The sequence below is a fragment of the Catharus ustulatus genome, chromosome 4 (genome assembly GCF_009819885.2).
Source record: "Catharus ustulatus isolate bCatUst1 chromosome 4, bCatUst1.pri.v2, whole genome shotgun sequence".
Lineage (NCBI taxonomy): Eukaryota > Metazoa > Chordata > Aves > Passeriformes > Turdidae > Catharus > Catharus ustulatus.
This window is the reverse complement of record NC_046224.1, coordinates 42,112,804-42,125,816: the sequence shown is the minus strand read 5'-3', so window position 1 is coordinate 42,125,816 and position 13,013 is coordinate 42,112,804. Positions and strand designations below refer to the sequence as shown.

The 13,013-nt window shown below is 41.0% G+C and overlaps 1 protein-coding gene across 4 annotated transcripts in view; it reads right to left on the bottom strand.

Moving 5' to 3' along the window:
- ATP2B1 (ATPase plasma membrane Ca2+ transporting 1) overlaps nucleotides 1-13,013 on the bottom strand; it is a 61,857-nt gene that overhangs the window by 34,883 nt on the left and 13,961 nt on the right. The window lies entirely within an intron of this gene.

Sequence of the window (13,013 nt, the reverse complement as noted above, 5' to 3'; positions counted from 1 at the left end):
TCTCGCCCCTCAGAGTTTGGGATGAGCAAGCTTTCTTGTGTTCCCATTAATCAGAAATGGGAAAAGAACAGAAGAAAAACAACTTCAACACTGAGCTAGCCAACACATGAAGTACTTCTGTATTCTAAGTAGGATTATATCTTCAGGTAGACCTAGCTCTTAATAAATTTTTCATGTTAATAGTTTTAGCCCTGCTCCAGCCCACTTCATCACAATTCAAGCCTCACACAGTATCTCTGTTTAATTCTTTGAAGAGAGGGGAAAATGGCACAATACCACCTTTCTACAGAAGGGATGAGGAGACTGAGAGCAGCTCTTCCATTTGATGATCAATGCATTGTAGCTGAGAAATTATCACCCAGCCACAGGACTGTGAACTTGCACAGGCATTCCATATATAATCCCTGCTCAGGTCACACATCTCGCATATACACATGGAGCTACACAGCAGTGCAGTGCACACAACAACTCCTTATGCCTGTGTGAAGACTTGCTGTGTGCCAAAACCAGATGTCTGATCATGTAAGTCAGCTTTATTGAGTGCCTAATGGAGTGCAATGAGCATGTGTAACAACATATCCCCCACAAAACATGACTGCCAGGCTCAGGTGAACAATAACTTGGACACTTCCAGGTCAACAAGATCCTCAGGTGTCATATGCCTAGCAAAAGCACAAATACGAAGGCAAAGCCTCAGCAAACAAGATTTCTAGCTATTTCCCTGCCAGGTTACAGGGCTGTTCGGCCGAACTGCTGAGTGTATGTTGAAGTAAAGGTATAAGCACACAATAATCAGAAATTTTAAGGTCTCAGTTCCAGGAAAGACTCAGATTTCTGCCCTGGAAATAATCAGTTGCAGCTATACTAAATCCACCATTTAAAGGACCACGCCACAGTACTTTGTTTGCACTGGGAGCAATCACTGAAAGCACTGAAATGACTGTAAGCCCTTGAATTTATGTCACCTGACCACAAGTGACAGGCCTATCTCTAGTAGAACTACAACTTCTACAGCTGCAACTGCTCCTCTCTTCCTGTCATAGGAGATTCTGAGAAAACCACTGTCCAAGGTGTTTTCCAGAGAGTGACAAAAAACAAAGTAATCAATATTCACATGCATAAAACATCCAATGTTCTATACTATCAGATAATTTCTCAATTTAAAAATTAATTTTAAATCTCCATTGTTTTCTCTGTTACTTGTAAGAAAATGTTACAAACAGCTGAAGAGTCCATGATGATGGTGTTAGCCTGCATGCTAGGATGTAGTTTTGATTAAGACTCTAACGAGTTCTGTTAGAGTATCCTGCAAGTGAAGAATTTCATGCAAACCATGTATGAAAGAGTTTTCTTTAAAGACACACCACATTGTTGTCTAATGCCCAAAAGCTGGATGTTGTTGTCCAGCTGGCAGCCTAGGAGGATTTATCAGCTGGCATCTGATCATAAGCTATGACAGTATAACAAGAAGCAGATCAGGCAAATGAGTTTGTATAGCTATGGAGAAGATGCTGCAGCTGCTAATTAGGCAAAAATAGACCTAGCAGAAGCCCCACAACCAATTACATCAAACTTGATTCAATTTTAATTAAGAAAAGCTCTGTTCAAGCTTCTAGCAGGAGCCCTGTACTTGATGCCCAAACACACCCAAATCCAAGAGAAAAGGAATGGAAAAGCTACAGCCTTAGTCACTGTTCACTTGTCCTCAAAAATTTTCAGACTTTCTCTCTCCATATCTATGCACAGAGTGGGAAAAACTTTCATATGCAATTAAACTTTGGAGCAGTAACTCTGCTTAGTCATAACTCAGCGTGCTTTGCACTCCAGTACTAGCCTCTCTATGCATCTATATAAATTTTTACTAATAAAAAATAATCCGGATTAGTTATTAATAAGTTTATACTGAAGGGGGTTCTCTTCTATATGCTCTAAATGCCATCCTAACATGGACCTTTAGGGTTCACAGGCAAATTCAATAAGCATGCATTAACTAGGAAAAAAGTGTCATTCTACAGATCAGCTCTAGTAGTGATACAAAGTATTTGCTACATCCATTTTAGCAAAGAACTGTGGAAAACTGAAAGGAACAGTGTGAAGACTTCAGATTCTGAATACTGAGTAAGTGTAATGTTGCTCCAGATCACAAAAACTTGATTAAACATTATCAATTTTTACACAAAATCAGACCAGGATCTGTTTCACTAGTCCATTTTCACCAGACATTTCAACAGAGAGCACATGGTTTCTTGTCATACAGGCACAGAACGGACTTAGCTTAACAGAGATTTTTCTGTGGGAATCAGCAAAGAAACTTTCTTTAAGAAATATCCATAATGCAGTTTTGATGTAAAATCCCAAACATTAAGTCAGTTCCTCTTACAGCAAGTTCCAAGAGTCCACTTTTGTAACATTAGTGGTGATGCATAATGAAATTGATTGAAATTTAGTATCATAAAAGAAAGTGCATTTTAAATCTACAAAGATCATCTAATAGTATTTATCATCTAACTAATGAGATATGTTTCAGTTCTCAATTATTGCATCAGTCATCTGAAATAACTGAATAGCATGAGCTCTGAAGCACTATAGTTTAAAGCAACTCACCTCAAACTTCCAATCTGTTAGTATCTCAAATTTAAATTCAAGAAACAGTTATCAAGCTAAAACTCACTTATACACCACTGCTGAAGTTCCAGCCTATTTAAAGTTTAATTCAGTTGAAGTTTTGTGTTTGTGTCCAGCTTAAACAAGCTGCATACAAAACAATTAAGATGTCTATCTTTCATTAGACACATCAACTTTTGGATAATCATTTATCACTGACATTTTGTTTATCCCTTTATATCACTGAGACTAGGAATAACTTTTAAAGCTATTCTCTGTCACACTCAAGTGACTAAAAAACTTGAACTGCAGAGGCACGTTTTAGTAGCAGCACATACTCTCACAGTAGGATTCAGATACTTATGTAAATCCCTCTGAGAAGACCTTGCTGCTCTTTGGTTGTAGTAACTTCACTAACACATCATTGTAGCTGTTTATGAGGAGTAACTTCCTTCCCCAAAGCAAATTACTCTTTACTACTATTACTTGTCTATTAATGCTACCAGAACATTCTCAGCTGACCAAATTGCAGCATGTTTTTTTAAGTGTTCCTGTGGTGGCACAATTACTATTGCTCAGATGCACAGGACCCAGCATACCTTAGATCCCTATCCAAGCTTTTCCTACAATTACATTTACATTTAATACTTGCTTAACTAACCTACAAGGAAACACAATTTTCTTAATCAATATTAAAACACTTAAGCACATTCATACCTCAAGAGTCAAAGTTTCAGCAATTATAAATTTTGTGTAATTCAATTGAATTTATGCATCTGCTTGAACAGTATGCATTCAGATCTTGAGCATTAGCTGGTAGCATTTGACCTTCAGCAACACACTAAAATTGGGCTCTGTAACATAGGAAAGGGCTTGCAAAGTGATTATCTCAGGAAAGCCTTTATTTAATCTAATTAGTTTGAAGAACCAGACGGATCTGCATACCAAGAAGCTGTTGATAAAAACTGTCCCCATGTGTTTCAGTTGTCATGCCTTTTAACCTGCCTACAGCTTCAAAGATATTGAAAAAATATTATATGCTTTTGCATACTTAAGTTTGGATGTGATCCACAGCTTCATGCCATCACATAACATTGAGGGGTGGGGGGAAGAAAGAAGGGAAATTGTTTACAACAGAATATTATTAGAATGAAAAGTAACTGTAACTGAGAAAGTAATCTGGAAATCATACTGAGAATTGACTGAGGACTTGTGCTCTGAAGGGTCAAACTTCTTACTGTAAGAGAGAGATCCTCCCACCTATTTGACAGGCTACAGAAACTCACCAGCTGTTTCACAAGGAATATGAATGAATGGTAATGAAGCAAAACATTAATACAGAACAGTATGTATTTACAAATCACTATTTTGTATGTTAAATGTGCCTAACTGAACAAAGAGGAGTTAAATCATTTCAGTGCCATGCTATTGTTTCAGAGCAAACACCTCAGCCTGGTTTATGAAAAGACAAGCTGACTGAAGAACTAAGAGGCAAAGGGCACAAAGTTTTTAGCATATCATCTTCAGCCTTAAATATGCCCAACAGTGTTGTAATGACAAGTTTTGGTTATTACAGCTTATGTGCTATAAACAGTAAATTCATCAAAGGTCACGACTTTTGCTTAGTTTTCAAAGAGAAATCTGATTTAATTCTGAAGCTTAATCTCCTGGGAAGCAGATGTACTTACCTATCTGAAATAAAAACTGGCCTAGATTCTGCATTGGATTTAAACACTGGTATTGTCCCTGTTCGTTGCAGGGAGACTGGACAAGATGACATTTAAAGGTCCTTTCCAACACAAATTATTCTGTGATTCTGTGATTTATGGCACTTAATCTAAGGGATTTCTGCTGCCTACTACAAGTGATTGACACTTGTAGAAACCATTTCACCCATTGGTGGTTTCTTTCCTTTAAGACCCCACATATATTTCTTATTGAAATGACAGCAAACAAATTAGGACTTCAGTAGTCTGAAGTTAGTTTGGTAGTAGTACTAATTAGCAGGGGTCACACACAGGTTCCACATAATTTTCCTCCTATTTTGGTAGCAGCAAGGAAAAATTGTATGAGTTTTAAAGATGAGTTATTATGGCATGAAGGACTTAAGCTTCTCTTACAAAGCACCTTGCTCCACAGCGTCTGCCAGGAGCCCAGCAAGCATGCAGACATTTTGTTATGCCATCAACCATCTGCACAGCCTGTCCAAGCCATGGCCTCTCCCCACTCACAAAACAGCTCAGCTCCAGCTGAAGTGACACCTGGATTAATAAACAAGATCAGAAAGTGCTGTATAGAAAAGTCTGAGTAGAAAATTATTTTATTAAGAGTTTAAACTAATAATTAGCTTTCTGAGGTAACCAAATAGATATTACTGAACCAAAAATAGACACACTGACACAACTAGAAGGGTTTCAGAAAAAATTGTGGCCATTTTCAAGGAACATCAGACTTTGAGACATACTGGAAAACCCCAGGACAAAACCACTTTGATCATCATTGCAGAAAGCATCAGGCGTTCCACATGTTTGAAACAGTAGCCATTCATAGCCACCTATTTCATATTACACTGCTGGCTTGTCCACAAGACAGCAAACATTTAAGACAAAACCTTGCAAAAGCATCAAGTTTTTAACCACTTAAAACACTTTTCTGCAGTCCACACTTCTGATCAACACTCAGGCAGCTTCTCTCTTCGCCACCCACAGGCCCTGAAGCTTCCTTCTTCTGTACTTCCTTTTCCTGGGCTCATCTACTTTCTGCTCCATGATGACACTATAAACTAAAGGCTACATTTAAGAGGACTGTTTGTGATACAAGGTTACTCCAGTTTAAAACTATAATCCCAGTGGAAAAAGTTTAAACCTCCAGATGTGACTCTGTCCCATCCAGAATAATTTTGAGTGTGCTCAAGTACCTAAAATGCATTTACTGTGTGTGTCAGTTTCCTCATCTAACTTGGTGAGTGAAGCTGCCAAAATTTGGACTAGGGCAGATGATGGCTGAAGGTCAGCCTGCTGGTGTTTAAAATGCAAGAAAAAAAAGTTTGCCCAAAGCCGTCAATATTTTCCTTTCCTTCAGATCCACTTAGTCCTAATACAATGACTGAGGATTTCAAGCTTAATCCTGCACAGTTTAGGATAATTACGCTGTAAACTAATTTTTTCAACAGATCTGTCATATTAATAGCTAAATATATAAACCCTATAAGTGCTCTTAAAAAATGTGGTAAAGTCCATTAACAAATTATCCATTAACAAATATTCACATTACTAGATTTTCTCTTCACTTTTCTCATCAACATTTGTCAAAACCACATAAACAAAAAAAAGAAGACAAAGCTGAACTTTTTCAAAAAAAGATAGGGTGGTAGCATGGCAACCAACTCACTAAAATTATGTTTTAAGACTACAATAGAGTTTACTGGCATTCCCAAAGTGCAAAATGTCTTCAAGTCACAAACTCTGACAGGTGTGTGTCAAATGAGGCAACTAAGTTTCAAGTAAAGGAAAAGTGAGATGGAGTTGGATTCCTGGATTTCAGTTACTTGCTGCATTTAAAGCTCAGTGCAATGCATTCAGTCAACAATGTCAGCAAACCAGCAGCTGACTTCATCAGTTATTCCTACAGGTATATGACTTGTCTTGAGGAACCTTCTCACCTTTTTTTTTCACAGAACTAATATTTACCATTTCATCCTGATTCCAACACTCCCCATTTTTTTCTTTCAGAAGCTATTCTTTTATGCTAGTATCCATTTATGCAGAGCAGTAGGGTTTTGACTGTGATCATGCTTTATGACATCAAAGAGATGCAAAAAGCTCTTTAGATTTATGAGCCTTCAGGCAAAAGGCAAAAGTCCACTCTTACTTCATTTTTCTTGTATTCAGAAAACTTCAAAAGAAATTTAAAATTAGTCTTGAAACTACTAGGAAATATTTATGCCTATGAGATGAAGCCTAATTACAGTAAATTCACGAATACAAGCCGCACTGACTATAAGCCGCATCTCTGGGTGTTGGCAAATATTTTGGTTTTTGTCCATAGATAAGCCGCACACGAATATAAGCCGCTCTGTCGTTCGCAGTGAGGACCCACGTGCAATTAGTAACAGAACCGCGGCAGGGCGGGGTTTACTGGCTGAGCTAAGGCTGTGCAGGCTCGGCCCGCTAGGGGCCGCTGACGGGGCCAGGTGGTCCAGCACGGTGCTGCAGCTCGGGGCCGGCCGGCGCTGCCACTGGGCTCGGTCACCCCGGGTCGGCGCTGCCCCGCGGTGGCAGGCAGGGACGGAGCTTCCCCTGCTCCTACGGCAGCGGCGGCGGGCGGGGACGGAGCTTTCCTGCGCCCGTGGCGCCGGCGGCGGGCAGGGACGGAGTTTCCCCGCTCCTGCCGCGGCGGCGGCGGGCGGGGACAAAGCACCCCGTCGGCTCCCCGAGCCGCGGCAATGGCTGCGCGGGGCTCCCGTCGGCTCCCCGGGCCGCAGCAATGGCGGCGGGCGCTTCCCCCCCCCTCCCTGGGCCGCAGCAATGGCGGCGCCGGCTTCCCCCCCCCCTCCCTGGGCCGCAGCAATGGCGGCCCGGGTCTCCCCCCCCCTCCCCGGGCCGCAGCAGGGGCGGCCCGGGTCCCCCCTCTCCTCCCCGGGCCGCGGTAGGGGCGGCCCGGGTCCCCCCTCTCCTCCCCGGGCCGCGGTAGGGGCGGCCCGGGTCTCCCCCCCCCTCCCCGGGCCGCGGTAGGGGCGGCCCGGGTCCCCCCTCTCCTCCCCGGGCCGTGGCAATGGCGGCGCCGGGCCCCCCCCGTCTCTCCCCTGGGCTGTGGCAGAGGAGGAAAGAGAGCTCTCCCGCCTCTCTCCCCGCCCCCCGTGCTGCCTACAGGGAGCCAGGTTCCACCCGCGGTGCAACAAAGTAGCGATTTGTAACAATCGCAAAATGCCGACTTTGCAGCTGCTCGGCTCAGCACTCTGGCAGGCACTTCTGAGGTTGTATTAGCCGCTCCTGATTATTAGCCGCATTTCCGGTTTAGGAGCAAAATCTTAGTCAAATTGGTGCGGCTTGTATTCGTGAAATTACTGTACTTCCATAAAGTCACTCTGTATATAATCAATTCCTTTCTGTTAGAGCAGTAAAATTAACTTAGGTAAAGTTTTAAGGCTTTTCTTGCTACTTTGGACTAGCTTACTGCTATGTACAAACAGTACCACAAAAGAGTCTCTATGCTCATTGAACCATAAACAGGCAATACACAAATCATTATAATTACGTGCTAAAGGATTCATTTACGAGCCTCAAAATCTCCATCTCAACCAAGCAAGGGCCTGGAATGCAAGAAAAATAAAACAAAAACCTTAGTTCTGGCTACCCATCTCAATGAGTCCACACTGTGATGCTAAATTGGATATGTTTAGTTGTCTTGTGGCCAAAGTTTAGGCAGCTTCTTGCTGGCCTGTAAAAAGCCAATTTGAGAACCATCATCTTCATATTTTTCACAAGTCTTCTAGAAATACCAGACCACAGTACATCCTTATCCTCAAACCCTCAAAGAGCCTTACTTCTTCAGAAACCTGTCTCTTGAAAGCTATGCTAGCTTCCCCTGAATGTCATTAATTCCTGAAATACACCAAATAAACTTGTTTAAAGAATCATTCCGAGAAAACCCCTTTCAAAAACTACAATTACATCTTCTCTTCTTAAGGAGACAGAGGGTTTTTAAATTAAAGTATCATAACTAGTCCACACTCGAGCAGCACTTTGAGAAATACATCACAACTTGGCTGCTCCTGCTGGTTATGGCAGGAAGTTCAGGGGTCTTTTTGTTTGGTAAGGGGTTTTTTTACCTCAATATTTGAACTTGAGAATCCAGAGTACAGCTTTGCAGAAACACAAGAATGAAATCTCCTGCAAAATTCTTTATTATGATTATACTAGTTATCCCTTTAGCTCTTTTCAAAAAATTTTGAGAGCTTAGCTCACTCATCCATTCTACTGGGTCTCCTCTTTCTGGCACAGTGCAAGAACATGTTCAGTAGGTTTCACCTCATGGTATTATCTGACATATTTTACAATTTAGTAAGGTTACATGTTGCTTTATGCTTCAGGGACATCTCCAGTTTCAAAACTAGTCTTTCCTCATGATAATACTTTTCCATCTCTCTGAAGTCTGACACCCATTTAAAGGCTAAGTTGTCATGCTCCCTGCACTGTCACACACTTCCAGCTATTCCAAACTTTCTCACTTATGCAGGGTTGGTTGCTGGTCTAGGGTTGTTTTACACACACTGAAGCATTACTGCAATATAGCTATTGGCACCTGTGTGTGGAATGATGGCAAATTAACTGCTCTGTGATCAGTACACACATGACAATCCCATGTCCACCATCCTATATAAATACTTCTCTCAGGAGTTTGTTTCTTTTACATAGACAGGGAATATATAAGCAGTGTTAGTAGACAGATCTCAGCACAAAGCTGAGATTCCCACCACAGCACTTTGTAACTCTGACAAAGCAGAAAGTCTGTCACATCCTCAGGTGACCAAATGTACAGCTGTGCTGCAGTGACATGGTGTAACACTCCCACTCACAGAGGTCCTGAAGCAGCTCTCATTATTTGACACTAACAACGCTGCAACTTACACCTGCCACCCTTATCCTTTTGCACTGGGAAAAGCCACCACTCTGCCAGCTGCATTAATGAAGTAACAGAGTATGGGAGGGCTGCTGTTGCAACAGTCACACAGGCAACCCCGGGCCTGGAATGCTTTGTTGTGTGCTTTTCTACTCTTCTTTACAGCACCTCAGCCACTGAGAGAAGGTATTTCATTTTGGGTTATCTCTCATGGGATATACAGTACTCCAAACAGTTTTGGCACTTCCTCCTTTACTATGCTTTTTTTTTCTTTTTTTTCACTGCTCTTGCTTTCTCCATGTACTTCTGTGATCTTTAAAAACAATTTTTCCCTAGCCATGAAATCTGTTCCCTTCCAGGATCCAAAAAGCACCACGCCATGTTCCCAAGCCTCCATCCTCCCACTAGCTGTGATGGCAGCCATGCATTTCACGGTTCTGTATCTGTGAGTAGGCTACTTGTAGCTGTGTGGTGCAGAAAGCTGCCACCCAAAAAGGATCTCCCCCACCTCAGTGAAAAAATTTAAATAGCAGCATTTGTACTGTCTGAACAAGTTTTCCCACAAGACACCAGGAGGGGTTCCTTTATTTGTAGAAGTCACACAGGCAATGTGGACATGCCAGGTTAAGGGACAAGACACACACTCAGCTAATGCTAGAAGCATCTTTGTCATGGAACTATATGGCTGCCACCGTTAAGACAACATTAAATCTCCCTTCAAGGAAAGGTTCCTCTTCCCTCATTTCAAGTTGTAGTGGGTTGAGCAATTCCAGGACACAAGTCAAGTGACTTGCCACTATACAAATGGTACATCACTTTTTAGTGAAAGGCTGACACTGGTTTGATTTAACAGCAAATTCACCTGACTGTCAGACAATGGCTCAGGCAGATTTAGTAAATCTAATTATTTTCTTAATTTTGGTAGGCTATATAAAATTGCTATACAAACTGGCTATGTGCAATTAATAATCACCGCTTCGTTTCTGAAATTTTCAGTTGTGAAGAACTTTATTGAGCATAACTTTTTAAGTTTCTAAGATTACAAAGACATCAGTGTTTGATTAATTAATACAAAAAATAAAGTAACTCAGGAAAAATGAAAATAAAACCATGCTACATTATAATAAGTCCTATGCCACACAGTAAAGGAAATCCCTTCTCCAGTTTCCCATAAACCAAATGCATTAAGTCTTTGTTAGCATCAGTGGATCCTAGTGTACTTTGCAGACAGCTCTGCTTCCAGTCTAATCAGAAATCATTCAAATTATGAGGTGAGCTAATTTAGCTCTGGCACAACCCCTCTAGGTAGGGAAAGGCCATGCCTTGAAGAACTTTACTGCAACCAAGTGAATTTACTCAGTGCTCAGGATCAGCTATTTAGATTCCCTTCACTCCCCTGCCCTAATGCCTGGAGCATAACTACCTTTGGCATACACAGCAAGGTGTCAGTCTTCTGATGACGTAGCTCTGAATCCTCAGCAGCAATTGCTAGCTTAATAAGCTTAATATTTGTCTTTCCAAAAGATGGTATCTGGATTGAGACCCTAAAGCGTTTAGCACAGCTAAATGCTCACAGTTCAGCTGCAGCTGACCATCAAGGCCAAGAGCCTAGCCACCCATGAAGACTACAGGTCATCACACTGACTCAGCAAAGTCAGATAATACTGTGTTCCTTCTACACAAAGCTACTTCCCACAAGTGTTTGTTTTACAGTGGCACATTGTAACAGTGTGCAACTCTAGCAATCATTTTGTTTGTAGTGATACCAAAAGCATACAGTATCTCCGAGCAAAAGGAATTGGGAAAGGCAGCTTCTCCACTGAGTGACAAACTTCAAGCATCTTGCTGAATCTGTGCATCTTATCACTGCTGATGGCACAAACTCTTTAAATAATCAAGATTTTTATGTTCAGCTCATGGCTTCCAACAGGCATCCTCAAAGGACCAGTGCCATTGCACTTCTGACTGCATCACACCCCGGCTCAGTATGAGATTCTTTCCCTATACAGCTGAGTAGGGGCTCACAGACCAACCCTTTTTAAGTCAGAAGCCAGTTGTATTTTTAATATAAGCCCTGCAACTCACACATTTCTCTTATGCAGCATGCAGGTAAAGCAGAGTAAGGAAGACTAGGTTCCTCTAGCCTGAGGCTAGTAATACTCAGTGAAACAGTGAAATGCCTGTTTCCCCAGTGGAGAGAAGTGACTGAGAAGATCAAGTATCATGAAACAAACAAAAAATGATGCAGCACCATGATGCAAAATATAACATGAATTACCCAAAGTCCCACAGTTAGGGACTCAAGTCTATCTGAAGGTAATTTTGGGAGATTCCTTCTCTGTTCCTATGGCTCTACTTTCCTAAGCAAACTCCTGTACCCCTGTTTTCCTCAAAGGATGCCATCAGCTGGTTTCTTAGCACTTTCAATAGTGCCCTTAAGCTTGAAGGACATATAGGAAGCAGCTGTGCCAGGACTCTTCTCCAAAAACCTTCTTTTCAGTCCCCTTAAGGATGATTTATTTTAATCAGTTGTTTCAAGGGAAATATAGAAAGAAGTTATTTGAAAATGTCTATAATGAAGCATTATTTTAGTAGCCTTAAAAAAAAAAAAAAAGCCAAAAACCAAACAACTCTACCTTGATGTAGATAAGACTTAGAAAAAACTGGTGCAAGTATGAAATCTGCTAGTAACAAGTAGCAGACTTGTTATTCACACTTCCAGACCTGAGGTAAGGAAAACACCAGCAAGGAAGATGAAGTGAAACTTAATGAAAAGTCCTACACAGTGAAAATCAACCATATACCTCATTTCAAAGTTGTTATAATTTGGCTCATTTAAGTTACACACAAATTCAAATCTGTACACCATGACAAGCAGATTGAAAGTCAAGTTCTACCCTGGTCTCTAAGCTGTTCACTTCTTACTTTGATTTTACTTCCATTATTTTACAACATTTTTTTTCCACTTCTCCTTTTCTCAAGGAAAGGGATGCTTTAAGAAATAAAAATTTACACAAATGGACTCCTAAATCACCTCCATGTTTATTCAGACATAGCAGCACAGCTTATAAACAATGTTGCCTGTACATTCAGAAAAAAAAAATGCATTATAGGGAATGTGTATATGCAGTTTTGTGTGTTGCACTCAGACTTGTTACCAGTAGCTATTAGCTTGCTCTAGATTACTAACAGCAAGTTACTACTTGGTGTATCATATCCCTGCTACAGGAGTCAAATTTTTGCACATGTATCCACTGCCTTTGAAATGTTCTGCTCTCACTAACAGATTATGAAATCTGAGTAGAGGTTGGTTTGTTTGGGTTGTTTATTTTTTGGGCGGTGCAGGGGGGAGGTTGGGGTGGTGGTGGAATAACTAATTTTGTTGGCATTTGAACAGTTGAGAGCAGTTATCTAATAAAGGAAGTCAGCAGTGTGATCAGAGAGTACACAGTCAGAATCCAGAATCAAACTAAGTGTAAAAGAACAAACAATTTTAGGCAGTTACACAGCTGTCTGTCAAAGTCACAATCTAGTTTGACGTGTGATGCTTCAGACACATAATTAAGCTAAACAGCTTTCAAGACAGCTTTCTTCCTTAAAACTGAAAAAGTAGGTAGTTGCTGAAACATTACCTTGTTGTTGAGCAATTATTATTAAAATAAGTCATCAGCTGTCACAAAGTATTTTTCACAGAGCAAATATTTTCAAGTATTTAAACAATTACATCATGGCAAAATTGCCCACAGGAAGCCTAAACCAAGCTATTTTATTATTTTAAGATATTTAAG